Source organism: Hippoglossus stenolepis, chromosome 17, assembly GCF_022539355.2.
Source record: "Hippoglossus stenolepis isolate QCI-W04-F060 chromosome 17, HSTE1.2, whole genome shotgun sequence".
Lineage (NCBI taxonomy): Eukaryota > Metazoa > Chordata > Actinopteri > Pleuronectiformes > Pleuronectidae > Hippoglossus > Hippoglossus stenolepis.
The window spans coordinates 13,458,574-13,484,750 of NC_061499.1; the positions used below are offsets into that span (position 1 = coordinate 13,458,574).

General features: G+C 42.7%; 1 long non-coding RNA gene across 1 annotated transcript; it reads right to left on the reverse strand.

Annotated features, from left to right (window-relative positions):
- Nucleotides 1-5,548: 5,548 nt before the first annotated feature.
- On the reverse strand, nucleotides 5,549-25,887 carry LOC118125010. Its single transcript, XR_004698788.2, has 5 exons — nucleotides 25,748-25,887; nucleotides 25,619-25,642; nucleotides 22,990-23,075; nucleotides 8,665-8,781; nucleotides 5,549-6,065 (listed from the first exon to the last, which is right to left on the reverse strand). It is a non-coding gene; the product is annotated as an uncharacterized LOC118125010 (long non-coding RNA).
- Nucleotides 25,888-26,177: the final 290 nt, after the last annotated feature.

The following is a 26,177-nucleotide window of genomic DNA, read 5'->3' on the forward strand; positions in this document are numbered from 1 at the left end:
CACACACACACACACACACACACACACACACACACACACACACACACACACACACACACACACACACACACACACACACACACACACACACACACACACACACACACACAGAACGCTGAACAACCTCTGGCGGCTCACTAGGATTATGGCTGACTTCCAAAGGGCCACTGGGGCAGACTTCAAAGACACAAACATAAACATCCTACAAAGCCAACACATTATGATCTTAGTCAGCAACGTGGAGGCAGCAGAGGAGAGAGTGTCAGCACGGGGAAATACAGGGAGAGAGAGAGAGAGGAAGAAGGAGAGAGAGTCAGTGGGAGTTCAGGACTAATGAGGAAGACAGATATACTGAATAATGGGAGTCGAGGAAAGACGGATGAAAAGATTGGAGAAGTAAGGTGGACTGGAAAGTGGGAGTGAGGACTGAGAGAGGCTGTAAATGAATGAATCAGGGATGAGATAATGAGAGAGCGAGCGAGGAGGAAGTGAGGGCCAAGAAGGGGATGAAGAGGTGAATCCGTGGGGATGGGGGTAAAGCTCTTGGTCAGCGGTTTCCACGGCGATGGTGGACAGGCCAGCTGACAGGATGAATAATTTAGGACGAGGTGTGGACATCGATCCCACAATGCACTTCTGCCTGACCACACCGTCCAAAGCACATATTCTCAGACACACATGCGGACGGACATTTGGCTGCACGCACACAAACACACACACACACACACACACACACACACACACAAACACACACACACACACACACACACACACACACACACACACACACACACACACACACACACACACACACACACACACACACACAGTGGTTCCTCCTTTCCTCTGATTGATTTGATTAGTTTTTTCATCATTAAATAACAACATGGAAATCCAACATTCACACAAGGGATGTCAAAACACAATAATTTATAGATATTGAGAAGAGAGCCATCTGTCATATTCACGCACAAATATGTCCCACTGTCATAATATCATGAGAGAGAACCTTACTTTCACACACAAACACAGTTTCTTAAAAAATGTGAGTGACTTCTTTCCCATTGACAGTCGAGGAGTTTGCCGGTGTTGCATCTTGCACAATATGAAGAAGAAAAAAATGCACATTGTTATCAAGATGCCGAAAAAAAGAACTACACAAACGTTTGTGGCTATTTACATGGCAATGTCCGGAGGTCTAAGTCGCCTCCATAACTTTGCGCAGAAAAAGTTCTGCTACAAGAGTAAATTAGTGCTTTCACCTGGGTTTCAGGTTTCCAGCACTGCTGATCAGAGCCAGAGCCGATAAAAAACAGTGTTTGACCTGTGAGTGAATTCCCATTGAATCCATTCCCATTGCAGACAAAAGACAGGTGTAAGAAGGTGTTAGTGGGTTTTTTGACCAGTGGAAAAGCGGCTTCACATGTTCTGTCCCCGTGCCGACCAACCCTGGTGACTGTTAAAGGCGGCTGACTTCCAGTAGCCTTCTCTGCCTATAAAGTCCTTCCTGTTTTCTCGACTTACTTCCTGTCTACTGCAACCTGATACTTCCTGGTTGAGTCAGATGTCTTTGACCCCCACCACCCTGCTGTCCAAGCCAAACACAGCCACTTCCACCGCTCTTCTCCTGTAGGAAAGAAGAAACGGACGTAGTGGCAGAGGTAATTTCTGGTACCGTATTTACTTTGAAACTCTCGCTGAGCAAATCTGCACAATCAAATCAGAAATATTAATATTTTATTAGTTTATTACTTTTTCGGGGTTGATATTAAGCATCGGATATGATGAACACCCACTGAAATAGCAGCTTTACTTTTTTTTTTAAAGCAACATTCCCTCAGCCTCTGGCACAACACAAGACCATTTTTAACCCTGCGGAACAATGTTTCTCCCAAATCTCTCCAGCTTTGTAGGCACCTCTCCTCTTCATTCATCACGCAGCCTGAACAAGTGACCGGGGAATGACCTCGCTTGCACGCAGACGCGCTTGTGCACGCACGCACACACTCCCTCACGCACACACAAATCCACAAACACGGTATCAGCTCACACAAAAGCATGATCCATTCATCACAAACGATGGATACCTTGGAACTCGCGCTCAAACATGCATGTGCGTACACCTACACATAGACACACGCTGAAATGCACGCACACTCACACATGGCGGTTCCTATCACATCCGTTACAGATGGGTTCTCCTCCTCCTCAGTCCTAAATGAATATAAATGTGTCTGTTTGACATCATTCATCTGCCGGAGAGGAACACATTTACCGTATTCAGCCAAAAGAGGCAGTGTTACCCTCTCCTTCGCTGAGAGGAGGGATGCACATGGGGGGAAAAAGGGAAACTAGAGAGGAGAATGGGAGCAGGGATAAGAAAGACTTGCAGAGATAAGGATGATCCAAGGGCATCTGATAAGATTAGTGAAAATGAGCAAATTAGAGTTAAAATACTTCATGAAGTTTCTTTTTTTCTCTCTCTCTTTAAACTCACACACAGAAAATGGAGAAAACATTCCCACTCTATTTAAATACATTTTATTCTGCCGCTGCGTCGCCCGCTAATCAAATCTGATCCTATCTCCCCCGCTCTTGACAGGGTGCATTCACAATAAAAGCATTTGAAAGCCCATTAGCTCCACTTCCCAGCGTCGTAAAGCCAACAGCGATCTGATATCATCAGTAACAGTCCGCGAGAAGATGACATCCAGACAACAGGCGAGATGTGGACAGACGAAAGGAGCTGAGAGGAGGAAGAGATATCGGTGATGGGAACAAATTGAAACAAAATGGCGGGTGATATGCCACTGGGAGATGCTCGGGGAGATGTCACACGGGCTGGTGTCTAAAATTTGCAAAAGGAAGGCATATCATCATGTGGTGCTATCGATAATAGTAGTTTGAAGAAGTTGCTCTGTGCATTTTATTTAGATAGAAGAAAAAAAATGTAAAACCCCTGCTGACAGATCATGAAAAGATCCTTTCAGTTGTCACGTGAAAAACCATTAAAGTTCAACCCACTTGACCTGTGTCCCGAGTCACCGCGTCTCCATAATGTACTGCTCGCAAAGCCCTGAGGGAGGCGACAGTGGTTTCAAAGTGAGCCAGCGCCTGCTACAATCTGTGCTCCATATGTCATTAAGCCCATTAGGGAAACACTAGGTTAGCATTACAGCCAGAGTACCAGCCTCTCGCTATGGGAGCAGCTGAGGGTCGACATAAAAAAGCGCCGTCTCACTTTGTCTCCTTTCCTCTCTTTGTCTGGCCGCCTGTATTAACAAGCCATTGTCTTTTTCTCACCAGCGCGCTCTCTGAACTGCATCCTCCATTTCCTCGCCTTGAGTCATTTCTCTTTCACTCAGCCCCCTTTCCCTGCATCTCGCTGTTTCACCTTCACCGGCCCTACGCGCTCCGCCACTGGGGGCAGCAGAAGAAAAGATGTCGGCTTTTTTACGAGAGCAATTAGGCAGGGCTGTCTGTCAGCACAGAATAATGAGAGGATGACACTGTAAGCCTGTATCATGTTTAGAATCGTTACCACAAACATTATAATTATGTGTAAATAATGAGCAGTTGTCAAACTCAATGAAGAGAAATTTTAGCTGTGGCATTTTTATGATCTCGTCTTTGTTTCTTCAAAAGGACCGATCGCAGTTTTCCCTCCAGGAGAGCAGGAAAAACCAACGTGGCATGTTCACCTAGAGGTCAGGTGGAGGTCAGCGTGGAGTATCATGCCACCACTCAGCCCCCAGCACTCCCCTCCTCCCTCCCTCCCCTCCTTCCCTTCCTTCCCCATTCCTGTGACAAAGAGAGCCAGTTTGGTTGCCAAGGAAACAGGCTTTTTTTCCACGGCGATGTTGGAACACGTGGGAAGGGCAGGGCGGCTTTGTTTCGCCCCGCGATGAAGGATTCTCCCCATGCATGTTTAATCGCCAGACTTATAGTCCCCGAACCCGACGGCCCGAGCTCATCTACCACGGCCTGATTATGTTCAATGGAGCCTCTGACACGTCATTGCGCCAGTTTTATCACGCCGTGCAGCTCCCATCACCGCGGGCACCTTAGCTATTGTTGCTCGGCGCTCCTGATGAGTACAGCTGAGACCACAGATAGTCGGACCAAACAAGGAGGGCGCACATATGTGTCTTGTGCAGTAATTGAAACACGCCTGGTCAAATAAACACACTCACTTTACATACACAGGCTCTGAAACATACTAAATCCGCGCACAAAATCCTTTTTGTCTCCTCTCGTATCTCGGCACCCACCCACCACTGTTTGGCTTAGCACAGCAGGAGGGGGGAAAGATGGCTGATCACCATGGCAACGGTGTGTGCCGTTCTGCTACAGCTGTGATGTATGTGGTGACACTTTTGACCCGCTGGTGAACTCTATAATGCAGGAGCCGTGCAGAGTCCGGATAGACGCTGGCTTCCCTGCCTATTCCCTCAGTGTGTACCATATACGTCCTGTTAGGTTTATATGCCCTGCGCACCATGGCAACAGATTCTGACCCGAACCAGAGAGGATCAGGGCTGCATGCCTCTGTCAGGGAAGCTAAATAAAGTCTCAGCAAAGTCTGAATCAACGCTTCTCTCTGTAACAACAGGAATACCTGGTATCTGAGGCGTTACATGTTTTGTCAAAAGAGCTTTGAGCTGCAGATGTTGTAATAGTGTCATAACCAGTCTTATTGTTGATCCTTTTTATCTTTCTCAGCCATTGTACACGAAAATGTAAACATTCCACTTTAGCGGAAAAAGGCATCGCCAAATACCAAACGAGTATCTGCCACGCCGTCTGTCCTCACATTAATCGAGAGGGTAACGGCTGTCAGTCGTGAGAAGTGCGATAGGTTTCAAGGTTTGTTTGGCCCTCACGTGTCCGCTTCCGACTCACCTGTCAACTATGTATGTCCTTCATTGTCGCACAACACAACACGTCTTCAGAACCTCTGTTGGCGTGCCATTTCCACTGACATTTACAAATTATACACACTGTTTCATACATGGAGAAGGGGTCAAACGCAGACACGGCCCGAGCCCGGACGTGCGAGTGAACACACACACACACACAGTGCCACTGATAGTTATTTTCCAGTGATGCACATATACACACATTTGGGTACACTTTGCATTGTTGTGTGATGAGATAGACCGATACAGAAAAGTCACGTATGCATCCCCTCCCGCCACCCTCTGCCACCACACACACATATACACAAACACATTTCACTGCCATTGCAAAAGCACGACACACAAAGACAAGGGGGGGGTGCAACACAAAGCAATACCCACGCACACAAGATCTCCCCTCTCTCAATCAGCACTTGTCTCCTCCTGTCTGGTTGGTTTTGTAGATATGTTGCACCTCTTCTGCATTTCCACCACTAGGAGTGCTGCAGCTTTGCGAAAAAAAAAACCAGCACTCCCAAATCTGCCACAGCTGCTGCTGCCTCACACTGAGCCGCTGTGCAGCAGAAGAAGGGGAGCTGACACCCGGTGAACGCACACAAGCAGACACCTTCTAAATCATCCACATTGACTTTTTCTTTCTCCTTTTATTAAAAAACAAGTGGTTCCACATGGGACCAGACGCATTGGGAACATACATAATGTGGGACATACACAGATAATACAGACAAGTGAGTTCGCTAACTCCAAAAATATGTTTACAAAGAAAATGCGCTGCCCCTCACAATAAATCAGAATTTCAGTGGCTTAGAAGACGGCAATCAAAGAAAAAGCAAAGAGTAATTCATTCTCAGTAACAACACTGTGCACGAGCTGCTATAATTTTGAAACGGTCACATCATGTTTCTTGTGTAAACTCAGCCTCGTTTGTTGCCAAGAAAATGTTTTCTGTTGCTCGGGCAAGTGAAGAGGCAGGAATTTTCCACCTTTTCATCAAAAAAGTGAAACAAAACAAAAGCCCCCCCCAAAAAAAAGGGAACATTCCACGTCCTGTGGCAGCTCCTCAGTCCTGTTTGTCCAGGTCAGAGTCCGGGAGGGTCACGACCTCGAAAGATACACTGAGACCTGCCATACCACTGAGAAGTCAACCTGCGGGTCGAGAGACAGAGAGAGTGAGTGGGTGAGAGGAGAAAAGTAAAACTGTCAATGCACGACTATATCAAATAAAACGTATATTTAGCATATGTACAGTCAGATACATGCACCTAAATGTAGCTTGTATGTCTTTAAAATTTCTGTAGCCTAAAATTTGTTTGTATACAATTTTTTTCAATTATTAAGGTGTGTTAGAGGATAATTATAAGGACAAAGGGTGGTGTATGTCGTACTAACTGCAAAACCCTTTGAGGCAGATTTGTTATTTTTGTGATTTAGGCCTATATGGTGTAGATAGAATTGACTAAAGCAATTATCAGATTTCTTAAAGGTTTAGAAAAATCTTATTTAGAAGAGAAAATGAAGATAAACATTTTTAATTCAAAAGTCACCTACAAATGTAACTTTATTTGTCTTCTTTGCAGTAGTCTACTCTGAACTTTTACTAAATGAAATACACAAACACAGTCACACACACACATATATATATTTTACATTAGTGCTCACCCATGGTGTGCACATATGTATATGTCAGACCCTGTATGTCCTATATATACATCTCTTGTCATGAATATTTATATTTCATTTATTTATTAGATGTATTGTTGTTTATTTTTTTAAATAGATTTTGTCATCAACTTGTCTTTATTTAGAGGCCTTGGAGGTCGGAAGAATTATTTTAAGATCTAAAACTCCCGCTGCCCCACCTGTGTCTGTGGTCTTATGTAATTCTTTTATTGACTTATTTATTTGTTCCTTTCATGGTGGGATTTTAAGCAGTCATTAATGTTTTTTTTAAGGGACTTTTTAAGAGGCATTTAACACACATGGTCTCCACATGCCCGTTTCCCTCATAGAACTCATTCAGAGTCCTGCGTTTAAACCTAACACTAACCTAAACCTAATTCTAACACTAACCTAAACCTAAACCTAAACCTAAACCTAATTCTAACCCTAACCCTAACCCTAACCCTAACCCTAACCCCAACCCAACCCTAACCCTAACCCTAATTCTAACACTAATCTAAACCTAATTCTAACCCTAACCTCAAAGCAAAACTCAACCCCTTAACAACCCTTTAAAAACATGAGGAGTGAACAAAATCTCCTCACGTTCCTAAAACGTCCTCACTCTGTAACGTCTACGCTGAAAATGGACCCAACAAAGATATAAGAACAAGAACATGCACAGACAAACAAACACAGATTTGCTGTTCAATGAGGGATCATCACTGACATACAGGCTCACGTTAGGGTTTTCTATACAAATAGTGGATAGAAAAACTGGCTAAGATGCCGGTTTGTTCACAACTCGAAACAACTTGAAGTTTCCTGTTCATTACAGAGTTTGAGTTTGTCTTGGTGAAGAGATCTGTGTTCTCTTCAGCTTTCCAAACCAGAAGGAAAAACTGGAAGCATCCTTTATGATTCCCTGTATTTCTGCATGTGCATCCCTGTCTATCTTTACATGGCCATGGTCGTCATGTTTGGGGACAGGTCCTGTCACACGGCCGCCCGTCCCCTCCCCTCCTGTCCCCGCCTGTGGTCCTGCCACTGATGTTGAGCGGGTGACCTTTTCTCTCAGCTAATCCACACCAAAAAGCCCTAATTACTGCTGCCGCTCCACCAACCTCCCCTGGCCCGATAATCAATACAGCCGATTGGCCGGCGGATCACCCCGTCAGCCACCAGCGCTTGTGACTCCGTGCGTATGTGTGTGTTTCCATACAATGATATAGGGATGGCATTTTTCATAAGAAACCGGGGCAGAGCAAGAAAAAAACAACAGCAGTGTGTGTAGTGGCTGCACATGCAACAGAAAGATAAACAGATGGTAACCGCAAAGTGGCCTTACACACACTTGTACACACATACACACACACACGCATTCCTCCCTCCAACCTGAATGTTGTGACACCAGTTGACCTTATTGAGCTGCTGTTGTGTAAAGAGTCCCTGATTAGAATATCTTCCCTTTAACCTTTAGCAGAGTGACACGCCTCTCGAAATCAAAGAAATAAGCCATCGGTTTATGCAGAGAAGCAAATGTATTCTGTCGTTATTTCATTAAGCTGTGGCATTTCACCACACATCCTGATTACATTACTGGAAATGTTGCTTTTCAATAATAATACTCTCCTTTTCTCTATTTTTTTTTGTACGCGCAGGTGTGCGCTCCTGGAGATGTACGATATGATGACCTGACAGTGTAGAATGTACACTGCCCAGAGCACTCGTGCTTTTCTCACCTGTGTGTGTGTGTGTGTGTCTGATGCAACTCTGCATGTGAAAATGCCCGAGGACATTTCAAGAGCAACAAAAGGCCAGACGAAATGTTATCAGAGAGAAAAAGGAAGTTCAATTTTAGATGCAGCTGCAAGAACACAGAGCTATCTGTGAAACGAAGTAGGCCCGGGCAATCTTTCTCTCTCGCTCTCTCCTCCTTTTCTTCCCTTTTCTTTCTCCTTCTGTCACTCTCGCTGACAGTCTTTGATTGTATTAGACAAGTTAATGAAAAGCAACACAGAAGAAACGACTGGCAGCCCTTCGCGGCAGCCTGCACCTGCCAGAGTGTACGTCTGTGTGCGCATACCTGCCAGTGTCTGTGTCTGGCTTTCTCGTGTCCTCGGGCGTGCCAGCCAGTCAACGCGATGATGAGAGAGTAAGAGAGTGATGAGAAGCTCGTCCATACCTCCAGGGTGGGGTCGTTCTGCAGACATGAAATTGTTATGAGTATAAACTGCACCAGACACTAGATGCAGTGTGAAAGCTCGGAGGGGAATGAGACTCAAACTAATGGGGAACAAAAACCCTCTATTTTGAGACCACATCATCCCAAACTGTACACAAACCAAGTGAGAACACTTAATGTAATAGTCTTTCCAAAGTTCAGGGATTACTTAATCCGATGTTTCATAATGTCACATACCAGTCCATCAACAAAGTTTAGACTACTTGAACATTTGATTGAGCTGCAGGTACTTAACGCGTCATCAGCTACTAGTCTAATTCGGCAAATTAAATGTAAACGAATTGCTTCAAAGAGATCTAAGAAACCAGCAGTCACAATTCGGCAACATACAGTATGTGATTTCATGCATACCTGTGCGTGACATGTGTCAGAGGCCAAGCCAAGTATCGTCAGAGCTGCATCCGTACTGATCAATTCAGCATCTTACGACTGGGTGTGGATGTCAGAGTGGTGCATTAGTGTGTGATTCTGTATATCTCTTAAGTGTCCTTTAATTGGAGTTAATGTGCCAAAACAAATCTGCAATAAACATTCACATTTTTTAAACCTCGACAAAGGGTTTAAGTTTCCCAGGAGCATCTTAAGGAATATGGGCGCCTCAGACAAAGGAGGCCTGGGGTCCCCAACATCGCTTATGGCTTGTTAGGGGGGGTCTCTGACCGTAGTGTCGTTTCAGTCTCTTGCCCCCTCTGAGCTCGAGGCCACAGACAGTTGTCAGCTTCGCCTACCCTGTTGTAACAATCTATTTGTTATAACAATGTTTTTTCCCCAGTTGAATTGACATAAATTGTAGAAATCTTATTCTGAGGTTTCCCATTAACATCCAATTCGTCGAAAAGTTCAAATTCATTGAACAGTGGCAAAGATGCTACTGTATATCATATTTATATTATATTATTTTATTTATTTATTCTATTTATTAAATGTTCGCTCCTTTGTTCAACAGAATGTTTCTGTTCTGTCATGTTGCTACACACAGTCTCTCACTAATATTTAGTGTGACATCACAGTTGCTTTCTCAATAACAAACAGCTACACTGTGTTCGTCCATCACCGGAGGTTGCTGAGTTGACACCATCACTGTGATCTGTGGTCAGCGGCGGTTAATCTATCTGCTGTGGCTGGTGACCAGGTCAGCGTGAGTCAATAACTGGTATGAATCCACTGTGATGACATTGCAGATCCTATTTCCAAATGGGCATACATTGTCACTCTGATGTGTAATTTTGATTCTCGGTAATACAATCTGCTGTAATTAGAAAATGGTCGTTGGTGATGAAATGGACAACTCATTCAATCTCTACTTAATGGGAGGGTTCAAAACTATAACGCCACCCACCAACAGTAAGAGGGGTATTAAGTTGATTTATTGGATGCAGCAAAACATGGAAATGAGTAGCCTATGTGTTAAATGTGCAATAAATAAAATGTTTACTGTCCCACAACCTCGAGTGAACATAATATATGTGTGAAGGTTCATAGAATCAATAGCAATGACTCAACAATTGTTTTATGGATGTGAATTTCTGTCTTTCAAAGCTCATTGTCCATGAAGTCATGTGATGGAGGAACAACATGGAGGCTCCTTTGCCTTAAAACACACTGGAACACACACCTGCAGTATCTTTATTCAGGACCGTGGTGTTTCAGTGTGGAACTTAATGACTTCATGTTCAGATTATGTAATGTTTGCATGCAAAACATTAAGCTTGATCAAATATCAAACATCCCCTGCTTGAGCTTGGATTTGCTCTGCTTGTGTTCAAACTGTGCACTTGCACTCAGATATTTTAAAGCAGATAGTCTGAGCACAAGCGGAGGAAATCTAAGTACAAGCAGGGGCTATTTGAGTGCAGGGTTTGGGCATTACACGTTCTGTGTGGCCTTACACAGATGTAACCCAGCTCCCTCTCTAATCAAAAGAAAGGGTGTATGGTAACACGGCCCTGGAACTTGAAATAATCGTAGTCATTAAACAGACCATTAATCTGTAAAATCTCTTCGATTTTTTGGGTCATGTTCTCTGCCTGCAGTAGACGTCTTTGTCTAGTGGTTTCCATATGTGCAAAATCTCTACAATGAAGTCAGTGAATAAAGTGTTTTCATAACTGACAGGCATGATAGCAACAACTGGAAAAACAAGGGCCAGAATGAGGAAAACTGGAAACTTCCTTCAAACTCAAACACTAAAACTTTTCCTGCACATTGGCAATACAGCACAGGCGCACGCTGTACATGTGTCAGTGGCAGCAGCCCGTGTGCATCTATGTGCAGAATGTGCACGTGTGTGCACATATGATGGTGGACTGAAGACATGTAGCTCCACAGAGAGCTGCCCCAGTCAGCCTGGCCTGCTGAGTGAAACCCTGTGGTAATGTTTAGCTTACGGGGTGAGAAAGAAGGTGAGTGGTGGGGGGGTGGAAGTAGGGAAGAATGGCTGACAGGGTTGGGGTTCTGCGGGTGGACGAGCTAGTGAGGGGAGTGAAGAGGGTTGTGGTTGAAGGAAGGGAGGGATGGCTCATGGGGGAGTGATGGGGAGAGGGAGGGAAGGAAGGATGAAAGGTCCAACCGGGACGGCGCGCAGGAGAGGTCCCGCTTGGTCTTGTCAGTCAGTCGTCTCTCTCTGACACCTGAACCTCCGCTGACCGGGTCGTGACTGCCTCTCTGGCGCTGGAGATATCACTAGGGGGGGCTGACCTTTGACCCCTCACCTCCTCATCACCACCGCAGCCCTCGCCACGCCTTCTTGAGTAGCCCCCTCACTCGCTTCTCCGCCTTGATTTCTTTTCAGCGCTTTCTCCTCCACCGCTTTGCCAGCGTTGTACCCAAAGCACAAAGCTTTCCTGATCGTTTACTGATCTTTTCCTAATGTAATGACTCAGATTGATTCAGGTCTCCAAAATCCAAACAGGGTTTAAAAAAACATCCAGTGAAATATTAAATTTAAAAATAGATCTAATATATTTTGTCTTTGAAGAAAAAAATAATTCTCACCATATGATTTCACACTTTAGTGAGCGTAAAGCCATGTTCAGACAGGCGTACACAGCAAAGGCATCGATTTCATGGAGGATATTGGTTCGCACAACCACAGGTAATTGTGATTACCCACAGGGAAATCATACTATCAGGTGACTGTGTTGGAAATATAACACATGAGCAAAGCAGAGTTTGAGATTAGTTGTTTGACGTTGTGGGAAAATATTTGCTTTTTTGATGAGAGATAGATAAGAAGATCAATAATACAACAGGTAAAGCTCCAGCCTGGCTTGGTCAAGAGCACTTCCTCAGCTCATTAAAGCTCATTAATTAACCCATTATATCTTGTTCGTTTACAAACACGACAAAGTCATTGTGGTTTCACACGGGGCCTATGTGGCGGAACAAAGGACTGACAACCACACTGCAGGCCAAGCAATTGTCTGGTGCATTACCCCCCTCAAAAGAAAGTTGACCACTGAGTGACCTCAGTATAACTCTGAACAACCCCAACTGAACAATTTTATGGTTGTTACAACGTTGTAAAATCCTTTCTTATAGTATATCAAAAAGCTGTGTAGTCTTTTAGTGTCTTATAAACTTGTAAACTAATGGATTGGATCTCATGAGCCTCCAGGATGGTGTTTCATCCTCTTAGCAGCAACATGTTCTTTGGCGACATACGTTTTTGTTTTAAAACAACCTTTTAAAAGTAAAATGATCTGCGTCCACACGAGCGTTTTAGCTCTGCGTCAGTAATAAAGACTGTCCTTGCTAACCTGGCAGAAAACATATCATGTGACCATCCATGTATAACGGGGACGATGTTGTTAGCTGTTACTGACAGTGTTTACAACATTTTGCATTCAAAGCTGGTCGTCGAGTCGTGACAGATAAGAACCAGTTCCCCAGCTTCTCCGTTATTTCCCCGTCCAGACGACATCGCAGTGGAGATTGAAAGCTATAACGGAGCCAGGAGCGTTTCCAAACTTCATCGTTTCATGCGCTCAAAAAAACTCCAGAGTAGTTTGGATGGCAGGCATAAACTTATCAGCAGTGATGGGTTTTAAAAATAAAATATTTAATATAGAAATAGCCGTAGTCTGAACACCACTTATGCCAAACAGCACAGTGCAGGAATTCCCACTTCTTACATTTTATAAGGTAATTATACATTTTGACAATATAAACGCACATATTATATGAATATGCACCCTCACATTTATACGCATTTTCCCCTATGTGCAGTGAGCTACATACACACTCTGAACTGCAGCCTCTTTAGACGGTGAGCTTACCCAGTCAGGACGAGACAGCATGCAGACACACACACACACATCCCTGGAGAGTCAGATCTAATCCCAGGTTTACATTGTTAGGACAACAGGGATAATCCTGCTAACAGGGTGTTTATCTAGAAGCTGCTACCACTGAATCCCCAACACACACAGTATTGACCCAGAGAGGAAAATAGAAAAAGGGGCGAGGAGGTAAAGGCGAGAGAATGAGAGTGAGACAGGACAACTATGAAAAGTGATGAAAGAAAAGAGATGAGATAACAGGAAATAAGTGGAAATGACGGTAAAATGTTGGAGGAACCGTACAGATATAGAGAGGGATGGAGGAAAGTGTCCGTGCTGTCAGGTTTATACACATGACACTGTGATGACATGGATAATCAGTGCAGGAGTGGACACAGCCAGTCCCTCAGGACCACACACACACACACACACACACACACACACACACACACACACACACACACACACACACACACACACACACACACACACACACACCAAAGACCATATAATCCTGCATTTAAGACAGCAAACACGGATGCATAAACAGAACACATGTCAATACAATGAGCTAATAAGGGTTGACTGTGGTTAAACATTTGAACGTAAGGAAAACGTGTTGCGCACATTTAGAAGAACAAAGTTAACTTTAAAGTGATGATCTATATCTTTATATTCATTGAAAAAGCATTTGCTTTGCTACTAAGTGTTCGGTGTTGTTTTTGTACCTGTGTAATCTGGTGACTTGTATCCCTTGGCTGAGGCAGATAGCGCACGACACATCATTTAAACAAAAGATAAGTAAATTAGTAGGCGACTCTAGCACTGGACACTCCTGAGGTCAGAGCCCACTCTCACTCCTGACGTGTCCCCTTGTGTCTCTGCTTCAGTGCCGCTTGACATAAACCTGCCATGAGCTGGTTCCCATATTAAGTCATAGATGCTGCAGAAGATGCAGGAACTAGTATTTGCACAACCGAATGTTCAGTTTTAATGTGGCAGAATAGGCTCAGCTCCTGAGGGTGCTCGCTAATTAATGCAATCAGAACAGGCGTTCCGGCTGGAGCGCTATATGTAGCAGAGGCAAGCAGACACATACAGTCGCACCCCAATACTATGTGACTATGAGACACATAGTCCTTCCAGCTAATCTAATCTAGCACCGACCCTGAAGTTTGATATGGATGTAAATTGGCATTCCTGGTAAATTGGCAAGTTTCTGTGGGTATATAAATGAAGGCATCATGTACATCTGACGTTGTGGTGATGCCAACAAAGCTGGTTTTGTGGTATCATCCTCTTCTCCAAAATGATTCCACAGGTTTCCTTTTTGCAATAGACACCATTTGTAGATCTGTGACAATGTTTGCTAGTTTCATTTTTTCTTTTCTTTGAGTTAGCTGACTGCCTTTGAGAATGCAGTTGTGTTTGTGTTGGCTTTGTAAAAAGAGTTAAAAATCGTTTGACCATTAGTAGAGAAAATTGTGGCCTTCTCCCCTAATTTTAAACGTTTGCGTCAATGCAGCTGGTCTTTCATATGAATACAAGAGAAAGAAAATGACTTGTGAACACTCAGCCATACTGCACACCAACAGAAGTCACACAGCACCACAGGTTCATGCCTACACACCAACCAGGGACTCTAAGTTGAGTGGCTAACTGCCCCAATATCTGATGCTGCCTGTCGGAATATTGCATTGGGTGGCGTTAACTTCATGTTGGGGGGAGGCTGCAGGGGAGGGAATGGGGGATGAGGGTGTATTGGCAGGATGGCTACAGGCTTTAGCATGCGTGTCAGGGCCGGGGGACGCTCCCTGAGCCAAATGCCAGTCTATAGATCGCAGAGGGGACTAAAGATCACATCATCGTCCACCCGGACACGGGTGACACCAGACAGCGGACGTGGGAGAGAGGGAGGGCCGAATGATCCCTGCCAGGACGAGCCGTTATAGACAGCCGCTGTCATTACAGGGGCAAGCGTGCACGAGTGTGAGTGCACGGGCGCGTGCACACGCACAAACACACACACGTACACGAGGCGTGACGACGACGTTATAGACAAGCGCTGTCATTAGAGGAGTCTCTGTGGAGCTCAGATGATACGGAGGATGGGGGAGGAGGAGGTGTTGACGAGGGTGACTGTCCAGCTGTCTGCAGGTGAGCATGTGGTGTTGGAGAGGTCAGCTCTATTTAACACACACACACACACACACACACACACACACACACACACACACACACACACACACACACACACACACACAATGGACAGACTTAAAGCTCCTGCACTCTTGCTATTACTTCTCCTTTGCTGGAGGAGTTAGAAAACTATTGCAGGTTTCTGGAGAGCTTTTTTTCTTTTCAACCATTAATCAGAAACCTCATATTTACATTTTAGCCCAACCAAATTCATTGCTATTTACTGGATCAAGTAGCCTAGCTCCTCCCTAAATCAGGAAAATAAATTCATGCAATTTTTCTAAATCGGGGGCCATAAAGGGGCCACTATTTACACAGAGGGGCCAATTACAAGTCCAACATCCGTGCACAGTTCCTGATTCAGAAAGGTGCATATTTAAGTCTTTCCTTGTTTGCTGTTAGCTCTAACAGTAAACAAGGAATGTAAATAGCTTTGAGCAAAGCCACACATCACAATAAAAAAAAAATGAAATGGGTCCTTGTTCAAGCACCTGCTTCAATTCGATTACTAATGAAATAAAAATTACTCGTATTAGTTTATTTTAAATTTCAGTTTGATGTGAAAAAATCATCTGCACAGATGTTAAGATGAAAGTTGGCTGATGTTCTGGACATGAATAAAATGATTAACTCAATGAATTTAATTATTATTAACTTTCCTGTTGTTTCCAACCTCCGATCTGTTGCTAGGTTACTGCAATAAGAGTCGGGATGAGTCTCATTTTAGTTTGGCCTTATACACGTCCTCTGAAGGAGGGTTGTGATTTCTGATAATAAGAAGAAATAACAAGGGCACACATATGGGGCTTTCACACTGGGACCTTGCAGGTGTAACTGACAAAAACATTCAATATAAAGAGCACAGTCAGTTTCCTGCACTGTCTCTGATGTTACCAGGTGAAAGTGGGCGTGGGAACGTAAACTTGTTTTGCTTTGATCAGATTCGTTGCTACTTGACACAAATGTCACCCTTGAGCACAAAGTGAGAACTGTAGCCTCGGATCCAGTGCTGACAGCTCATATTAGCTTCTCACATAAGTGAGTGGCATCAGCATTTCATGCAGGTGCTGTCTCTGTCATCGGATTAACACTCCTCCATACATATCTGTCAGGAATTAGAAAATTCTTCAACAGGAAAGTACAAAAAAATTCCGTAACTGCACGCTATGAAAAAGGATGTGGAAAATCAAAGCAAAGACAGACATAGACAAAAAAAAAGTATCTTGTTGAATAGATTCAAGGGCGAACTGTGAGGTAAGGATAAAGTGAATGAATGGGGATATTGCCAACACAGTAACTGCAGTAAGTGTCTCTCCATCAAAGTACGGCACAGTCATGCTTTCTGGCACCATTGATGAAGTAGCTGGAGGAGGAAGAAGCAGAGAGGAATGGTGGGAGATTTTTTATTTAAGATGCAAGTGGGCCGGTGCATAATAGTTTATGAGCATGTCAGCCAGTTATTGATGATTTCTGAACATGAGGTGGGGGGGTATTTATTTATTGTACATTTCATTGATCATTCATGTTTGAAAACAGCTATGGAAAATACCTTCAACAGTCTCACACACACCACTAGTCAGAAACACAGACTGGTACAAGACCTACCGGGAAACTGTGCAAATACTGAAACCACAAGTAAATACACACGCACTTCAAGTCCTGCACAGCGGAGGTGCAGTTACAACAGAACAGAAAGATCAAGAGTGAAAATCATTCTGCAGATTATTGACATTGCTCAGTGATTATGAGCTAATGGTGTTTATTTTAAGTTTAACATCCTGATTTCATAACTCCAGTATTAATGGAAATACTTGCAGCACATATTGACTTGACCTTTGTAATTATACTAGCATGTTCCTTTTTTAAAATTTAAGTCGTGTGCAGTTTGCAGCATTTCTGTACGTGTTTGTTAGTTTGTCTTTTATTTAAAGTTGTAACAACTCTTACAAAGAAGTTATGTTTGTTGATTGGCCAGTGTGTTTGTTTGTTTGTTTGTCAGCAGGATTATGCAAAAAATTACTTTATGAATTTTCACCAAAACTTGGTGAATTGGTGAATATAGTGGGTCAAAAAAAGAACCCACTATAATTTGGGGCAGGTCTGGACAAAGGGAAGGATCCAGAAATATTTTGTTACTTTCCTCAACATTGTGACCCAGGATTTTTCCAAAGGGAATAAGTCATGGAACTTGATGAAAGAGGCATAAGGGGACTGATATTTATGAGTGTGTGGAGTTTAGTTTGGCTTGATTAAATTTAAGGGGATCGTTGGCCCTTGGCAGCGGTTTGTGCTCCACTAGTTCTCTGTATTCCATTCAATTACATTTTATTTGTATAGCGACAAATCACACATACATTATCTGAAGGCACTTTACATAGTATGTTCGAGACATTGCGTTATTATAGAGAAACCCACCAGTTCCCTCAATGAGCAAGAACTTGGAGAGAAAAACTTACTTCTCTATGAAACTTACATGTTTTCAATGCTCCAAAGATGCTGATGTTTTTGTTTACATATTTGTAAGTGTTTTCTTAAACTGCAGTGTATGGAGCTCTCCTATGCACCATAATAATTATAACATGGAGCTACATTCAAAGTATATAAGATTGAATTAAACGGGGGAAAAACTAAATCTTCAAATACATCAGAATGTTGCTGCAGAGGTTTCTTGGAAAGGCAGAATTCTTTTATCTGATCATTTTTAGAGTATTGTTATTGCTCGGAATATTTTTTCTGATGCACCTTGTAAACATAACAGGTGACATAAATCAGGTTTTGTAACCGTCTGCACTTTATGATGCTTTCCGGAAACGAGGCCTGTGTTCACCTGGTGCGGAAACACGACAGGAACGCCGAAAGAAAACAAAAACAGGGAAAACTTCTTTTACAAGATCACGGTTTACGTAGGGATGATGTTTTATGATGGCCACTGATAGTCTGTCAGCATCTCAACTCCAACAGAGCATGTGATAAGAAGCTTTTATCTGTCCATGTTTACACAGCCATAAACACACAGGATCTCGCAGATTTAACTGTGAATCAATTTGTCTTGCTAAGCTCACTGTTACGAGGGTTGCAGATTGAAATCTGGACCGCTCTCTGCCTGAAGGGGACAGGCAGCCTATCAGTGCATAGTTTCACTCTGCCTCTCAGACTCCCACAGTGTGATGCGCTTCGGGGCGCAAACAAACGAGAGGCTTAGAGTTACACTAAGCCTCATATCTGTCACTGAAACATCTCTGTCATTCTTTACAATAACAAGCTGCTGTATTAACACTGCCTATTTTAACGTCCATGCTGGCTTTGCAGCTGTTTGTGTATTTTATCGTATTTAAAATGCACTTATGCAGTCGAGTATTTGTCATCTGTGAAATTGACGTTGCTTCAGAGAAGGCCGGGCTCAAAAATGTTGAAATTTGTGCATTTAAATAAACGCTACTTGACATCAGAAATGTTCTAACACTTCAGTTGAGCTACTTGAACAAGAATAAATCTAGAAAAGTGCCACAATCGTGTCAAACTATCTGAACTTCCTCATCTGACCTGGTCAGCGAACTCACGTCAGCAGCCATCAAAGAGGTCGAGCGCTCAATTTTGTATCAGTTCCCGCACAAATTGCTTCCCTGATCCCTCCCAGATTGTGTTTCAGTTCGGTCTCCTGACACAACGCACGTGAGCACCATTGCTCATTCTTCTGGGGAGCGCTGACAGGTAAAAATGGCGACAGGTGAGCTCAAGCACACCGACAAACGCTGTACGTCGCCCCCGGGCAGAATCCACCGCCCACACATCTCCTGACTCTTCCTGGACGTGGAAGCGTTTAATCTGAGGTGCAGAAACCCCTTCTTCTGCCCCGCAGCTGTGGGTGTAGGCGTCTGTGTGTAAAAGTAAGAACTGTGGTCCTGTGTTTCTTTTTTGTGATATGTAGGCAATTATCTCCCTGGGGCCGTTTTAACACTTGCTACTTCACCTGTCTAGTTACTTATGAGACCAAAGGCTCAGGTCTTTGGTATCAAAGGTTTGGCTCAGGCCCTTATTGACAAGCACTCAGGAGATGGCTGTTGGGTGAGCTGCTGGCCGTGCTGTTAAGTGTTTGGGATTATGTTCTGGCTTTGTGTGTTAATCTTACATCTTTGGTTCTGATGATTTAAGTTACACTGGCTCCCAAGACAAGGACAATGTATATATTTTCTGAGACTATAGTTAGATACACATTTATTTACATTGTATACACATTGTTTGCCAAAGATTGCTAAAGTTATTTTACATCTTCAAGTTATTTTACTCAATTATTCTATTTGTGACGTAACATGTTGCAGGCTACCAGAATATACTGTATGGGATTAGAATTTGAAATTGATTCGATTACAGTTACCTATCCAAGCAATGCTTTGTTACTATAATTGCAGGATCAAATTGTCTGCTGTCTAGTGGGTTATTGTATAGGGTTCTTTTTTTTGTGTGTTACATTTTGGGAAGCATTCAGTTGAGGACAGGACATCCCTGGACAGCTACATGCAGTCAGTCACACAGGTTATAATACAATGATATTTTATAGTCAAATAATGCCTTATACAAGGTCTGTATGTCTGTCTGTCTGTCTGTCTGTCTGTCTGTCTGTCTGTCTGTCTGTCTGTCTGTCTGAGGAGAGATTTTGTCACGACTACATCATGTAACTTTACGGGTGTGTAGGTGAGATCAAACTCAACGTTTTGAAGATAGTTGTTGTCTGAGCCGTCATTTCCAGCAACTTGTGATGGTATCACGCCGGATGCAATCCCTGTCTGTCTGTGTGTCTGTCTGTCTGTCTGTCTGTCTGTCTGTCTGTCTGTCTGTCTGTCTGTCTGTCTGTCTTGTGTCTGTCTGTCTGCTGTCGTCTGTCTGTCTTGTGTGAACAGATGTTGTCACAGCGATTGCATCACAACCATGTAAGATAAAGTTATAAGATTGTACAGTTGTGAGATAGTGGAGATCTAGATAAAGGCTGAGTTTGAAGATGGGTGTTCAAGATCACGTATTACTGACAACTTACTGGTCAAAACTGTCCCATCACAATCTGACAATCCCACCAGCCACATGTTGATGTTGCATCTTCGAACTCAACTACACACGTAAAGTTTCCCAGCTCTTAGACAGTAGTGATGCTATTGCTGTGACGACAAAGGTCAACAATCAGACAGACAGACAATACACAGATCCCTGCCAGTGGCAGTTCCCACTATTGTACACAAACACATAATCACACACAGACACACAAGGTGAAAACATCAGCCACGCTGTCAAACTTGCCCATCACTGCTGAAGATAGGCCACACATATGAGAGAGTAGAATTACTCACACGATTCTTTTTAAACAAGACATTATTCATTATTTTGTAAAAAACATTTGATTTTATCAGGATTGAGGATCCTGAGATCCTGGAAGATCGACTGAGTGTATGAGGTCTCAAATGAAATTTGTTTTGATCTTTGCTTGTTGTTAAGTAACCCTTACCTGCAAGAAATATTAAAAAATGCCATGAGCACTGTAATTGTTCTTGATTATAGTATTTAAAAATGTGTTTGTTGTTAATGGAGTTTCATTTTATCCAGATATAGAGAAGGAAAACATGGAATTTCTTATTAAAGACAAATATATTTCCTAATGCCTGATTGAGATAAAACACAGGGTTTAGCAAAATTAAACTTTTCTTTTGCACAACTTGAACATTGAGTTGCAAATATTTTATAATACATTTTTCATTTCACTTATATAAACATCTTTATAAATCATTCTTGTTGATGATTATGATAAATATAAATTAAAATATTCAGATTTTCCTCTAGGCGTCTTTGTTCGTGCCTGTCATTTACTCATGCAAAACTCTTCTAACACATACGGTTTGAACCTGCCAGAGGTTCCATGGTGTTTTTTTCCTGTCAGGGGTGTGTGTGTGTGTGTGTGTGTGTGTGTGTGTGTGTGTGTGTGTGTGTGTGTGTGTGTGTGTGTGTGTGTGTGTGTGTGTGTGTGTGTGTGTGTGTGTGTGTGTGTGTGCTGTGTGTGTGTGTGTGTGTGTGCCTGTGTGTGTGTGCGAGAGAGAGAAAGAGAGAGGATGAACAGCCTGTCTGTCAGGTGTTGGTACTCACATTAGTCACGTAAAAAACAAAGGATTCTGGGAAGTGACAATGGCCAACACAAAGAGCATCCAGACTCCACTCAGTGTCACCCGATCTCTTCTCCGTGTGTGTGTGGGTAGATAAGTGTGTGTGGGTGTCTGTGGGTGTGTATGTGTGTGTGTGTGGTGGGGGGCTTCTTTCTTTAGGGGGTGACGGCGCCTCATTGGCTGCCAGGCTGGGGTCAAGCTGAGGTCAGGACGTGTTTGATGGATGGATCTCTGTCTCTAGACCACGGCCCTTCTCCCATGCAGTCGTCTCTCCTCCTCTGGGCCTCAGAGCTGCTAAAGCGTCCCGGCTGTGCTCTCCCCTCCTCTCCTCACATCTCTTTGTGCTTGCTCCACTCTGCCGAGTATAGGACTGCTTCAGCTGACAAACATGGAGCTCAAAGAAAACTGCAGACAACTCTCTGAGGTGAGTTCTGTTGCGTAGTCGTGGACGAACCACACTCCAGTCAGCCTCTAACCTCCACCACTTAACCCCCTCTTCTTCTTACCTATCTCACATCCCAGCTACCATCGTCTAACCAGCATCACAGACATACGCAGAAGCAGCAGGACAGACCGCCACTGACCACATGATGTCACCTCTCCTCTCCTTCCCCTCCTTCTCTTCCTCCATCATACTGTCAATCCCCTCCATCGGCACCGTCCCTTTATCGGCACATGGAGATGCACATCTGTCGATGCAGGAATTCATTTTGGCTGCCAATCACAACAGGCCAGTGGTCAATGAGCACAGACGTGCCAATACCTCAACGACCCTGATGAGTGACTTCTGTCCGTCTGCCTCTTTAGGCTGCCAGAACTTTCAGTCTGCTGCTGAGACTCAGTCGGACTTAGAGAAGAAACTGTTTTTCTCCCTCTCTTGTTCCAATAAGGAAGAACCATGGCTGATCATAAACAAACCACTACTGGGATGTGTGTGTAAGGACGTAGTTGGATCAATGCACGTGTCCCTGCGGAGGCCTCCACTGATATTTTAGCTCCTATCTCTGCACCTTCCATTTGCATAATGTCCCAGGATTTCTCTATTACAATGGAGAAATGAGGCTGAACCATAAAAGCTTTGGTCAATAAGGTTTGATGGAATTGCCAAATGGATATTTACCATGGGTGGTGCAGTGAAATTGCCTTCTGAGCTTGTGTGCTTCCTCCATTTTCCTCTTACTTAATAATTCTGTTGGGAGTTTATAGTCCTTCCCTTTGTCTTTTGCACACACACGCACACAAATAAGCCTCAGGGGAAAAAATGAAAACATAAAACGTATAGGTGAGACTTCAGGGGATGAGACCTCGGTGTGACACCACCGCGCTGACAGCTTCTGAAATCTATTTCCTCTCCGTTTCTCTCACTGCACTGTGAGCCACTGCATACATGTGCAAACTCTTCTCTGACCTTATAGTATCCCCAAGCACTTGTATTTGCATTTGATTGCCAACAACCTGCAGCACAAATAATTTTGTTCTGCGTATATATCCCTGCATCTGTGTGAAAGTGTGTGTATATGTGGATTCCAGATAAATACCTGTACCTTTTCAGCTGGTGGCCTGTGAATCATGGTGTCATCCCCCGTTTCCTCTTCCTGTCTCACAAATCATCTCGCTGCAGCCACTGATGCTGTTGGAGAAAATGTGTCACATTATGTTTTATATTGCGAGCTGCTTATTTTTTTTGAATCCTTATATTCAGTCTCGAGGAGCCCGTGTATCATTTTACATCTTCTGAGGATTCCCAAAGTTTTTGGTCATTTAGCCCAGACAGAAAACTTAAGCTTTGACCATTTGAAGCATGTTGTTCTTCTCCTTTATGAAGTTTGAGAGCAAAAATATTTGAGGGGATGAAATGGTCATAAACATCATATTACTGTTAGAATAAACACATTTAGAAAGCTTTGTTTCATTTGTTGATGTTATTGATATTATTACTTTATTATAATGTAGAAATGACAAATGTTAACATAAGCAAATATAGATTAAGTTTATTATCTCTTAAGATTATTAGTATTACCATTATTATTTTTGGATTTGTAATGCTTGAAAAATGAAAAACCTATTCTATATAATGAAACCAGGTCTAAAAATATAGATATGCAAAGAAATACAAATAATAAACAAAAATTAGATTAAAAAAATTACAAGTTATAAAATTATATATATATAAATGTGTGTGTGTGTGTGTGTGTGTGTGTGTGTGTGTGTGTGTGTGTGTGTGTTAAAATGTATCCAATTCTCAATTTGGTAAATAACTTTAAGCAAGCTCATACAAATGATTACAATTTTTAAGTAAACATGCGTAACAATTTAAATGTTGTTCTACATTCCTCCAGTTCTTCAGGGTAATATTCAACTTCAAGTTAATGTATTGTTAATGTAATGTTAATGTATTTAAAATATACATTCACTGATTACCTTCGTTTCTGAAGAAAAGTGTAATAACTATTTCATTTTCTATTTTATAGATTAGAATGAAGGGGATCGGTGTCGAAAAGTAGTTTCCTCCATGTGTGCCAGGCCTGTTCCAATCACCATGGCACAAATGTGTGGCTGGCACCAGGCGCATCAAGGACGCACAGATGAAATCCTCATCTAATTTCCGCGTCACCTTCTTAAAGTCGAGAGCTTTAAACGTCCGTCCTTCTTTTCACAAAGCCCTAATGGTTTGTGTCAAACATCTGTCATCGTCCGTGTGTTTATTTGAAGGCCTTAATGGGAACCATCAGCCGCGCACGCAGGGCCAGACTCTCGGTACAGGGACAAGAAACCGCGTCCAAATTTCACAAGGCTGAGGTCATTTCAGCGTTCAGCGCCGAGTGTGGACGTGTCTTGATCAAACCGTCCTCATGGGGCTGGACTCTGTGGCTGCTTGTTTGTCCAGAGCGGGTCTGTAAACTGGCGATCAGGTTTGGGTGGCGCTGGGACAACAAACTCCAAGTGTGACCGAGGGCTGACCCCGGGCTTTTTCTTTTGAGGATCAGCTGCGTTTCGAATTCCAGTGTGTGGCTACTGCGAAGCGCACAGGGGCCTGAGAGGACTGTGGAGAACAAACTTCCTAAGAATTGTTGTTAAAGGGTTTACTCAAAGAAGTAAACGAATAAAGCTTTTAATATATTGGAATCTAGTTTATCCAATCATACACACCGATTAACTAACGTTTTAATGAAATACGTAAGGAGGGGAAAATATTATTCACCGTGATAATATTTAACATCTAAAATCTTGCCCAGATTAGACACAAACAGATTTTTATTCTCGAATTCGTGGCCAAACTTTTGTCAGTCCTTGTTGCACAAAGAGGAATTTGTAATTACAGGCAAAATAGTGGTACACCAGATGTGTTGATTTAGAGGGACAGCTGTGGAAATATTTCAATTTGGCTGCCGATTGACATTTCGTCTGTAATCCAACTCGTGAAAAGGTTATTATATAATATAAATATCCCATATAAATATGCAGATTATAAAATGAATCATTTCCAACCCCGCTTTGATATTTTTTGAGGTTCGATGAAAACTAATTAGTCACAAAACAAAATGAAACTACAAGTTGTAAACATTTTTGTAAAATGTTCCGAAACCCTTTGTCTGAATTATAAATCAGTCAAATTACAACAGCAATTTAAATGATGTTTTCTTCGATTCAAAATATAATGTTAGTTTAGAATTAGTTTAGTTATTTTCATTCAGTTGTGCTATATAGTCGGTAAATCCTCAATCTATCAGTTTAAACTTCATCAGTATTTCTACAGTAATAATTTTAAAACATGTTAAATTATTTTATAAAAAGCAGGAATGCTGACTTGATCGAGTACTAACTAATTATTTTTTGTTTGCCTTAAAACACTTAAAACATGGTTACATGGTAAAATGGTTACAATTCAATTTAATAGCTTACATTAACAATGATTTAAAATACGACCAAGCTTTTGTTTAGAATCAAGATCAAAGTAGGCCTACTTTCATTACAAAAATAAAATATTTCGGTTTTCGTACCGATAGAAGAAATAAACGTCATTATTTTATCTTTCTCTGTGAATACGAGATTTTCTATCACCTCATTCTCATCCAGATTTTTCTGACAAACACATGCTCCCGCACAACGGCTCATCCTTCTCTATTTACACCGAAACAACACAATGAGGGTCTGTGCTGTTTCACTACCAACCTCGTTAGAGGTGCGGCCTTTGTCCTGAAAGCAGAAAAAACACGTGGTACGCCACGTTAACAGTGTCGAAAATAAGTGACCAGACATTTGATTAATATAAAAAAAAAAAGACTTTCCATTTAAACTTACACTCATTGCTCTCCCTGCAGTGAATTACACAGAGCGCTGCAGCTCCGTGGCTCCACAGCTCCAACACAGCAGCTCCTGCAGGTAGATGCCAGGTAAAAGGTGAACGTCGCTCATTAATCACGCGTCTTTCTGCCCTTTTATGGCAGGATGGACTCGCATCCTGCACACCAGGAATTAAAATAGCAACAGAAGCAGGAAACGCCTTTTTCTTTGGTTTGAAAATGGAGCAGGGGGATGCAGGTAAAGTTGGAAGTGGCAGACAAAATAGAATTTCAATTTCAGAGTCTGGCTTATAGGCACAATTGTTAGATTTTATGAAATTGTATCTATATAAAAACATACATCTTTAAAGACAAATAACTGCTCTTATTAAAGTGTTGGTTAGTGTAGCTGTGATAGGCGGTGCTGCAAGTTTTCACTGTTCTTCATG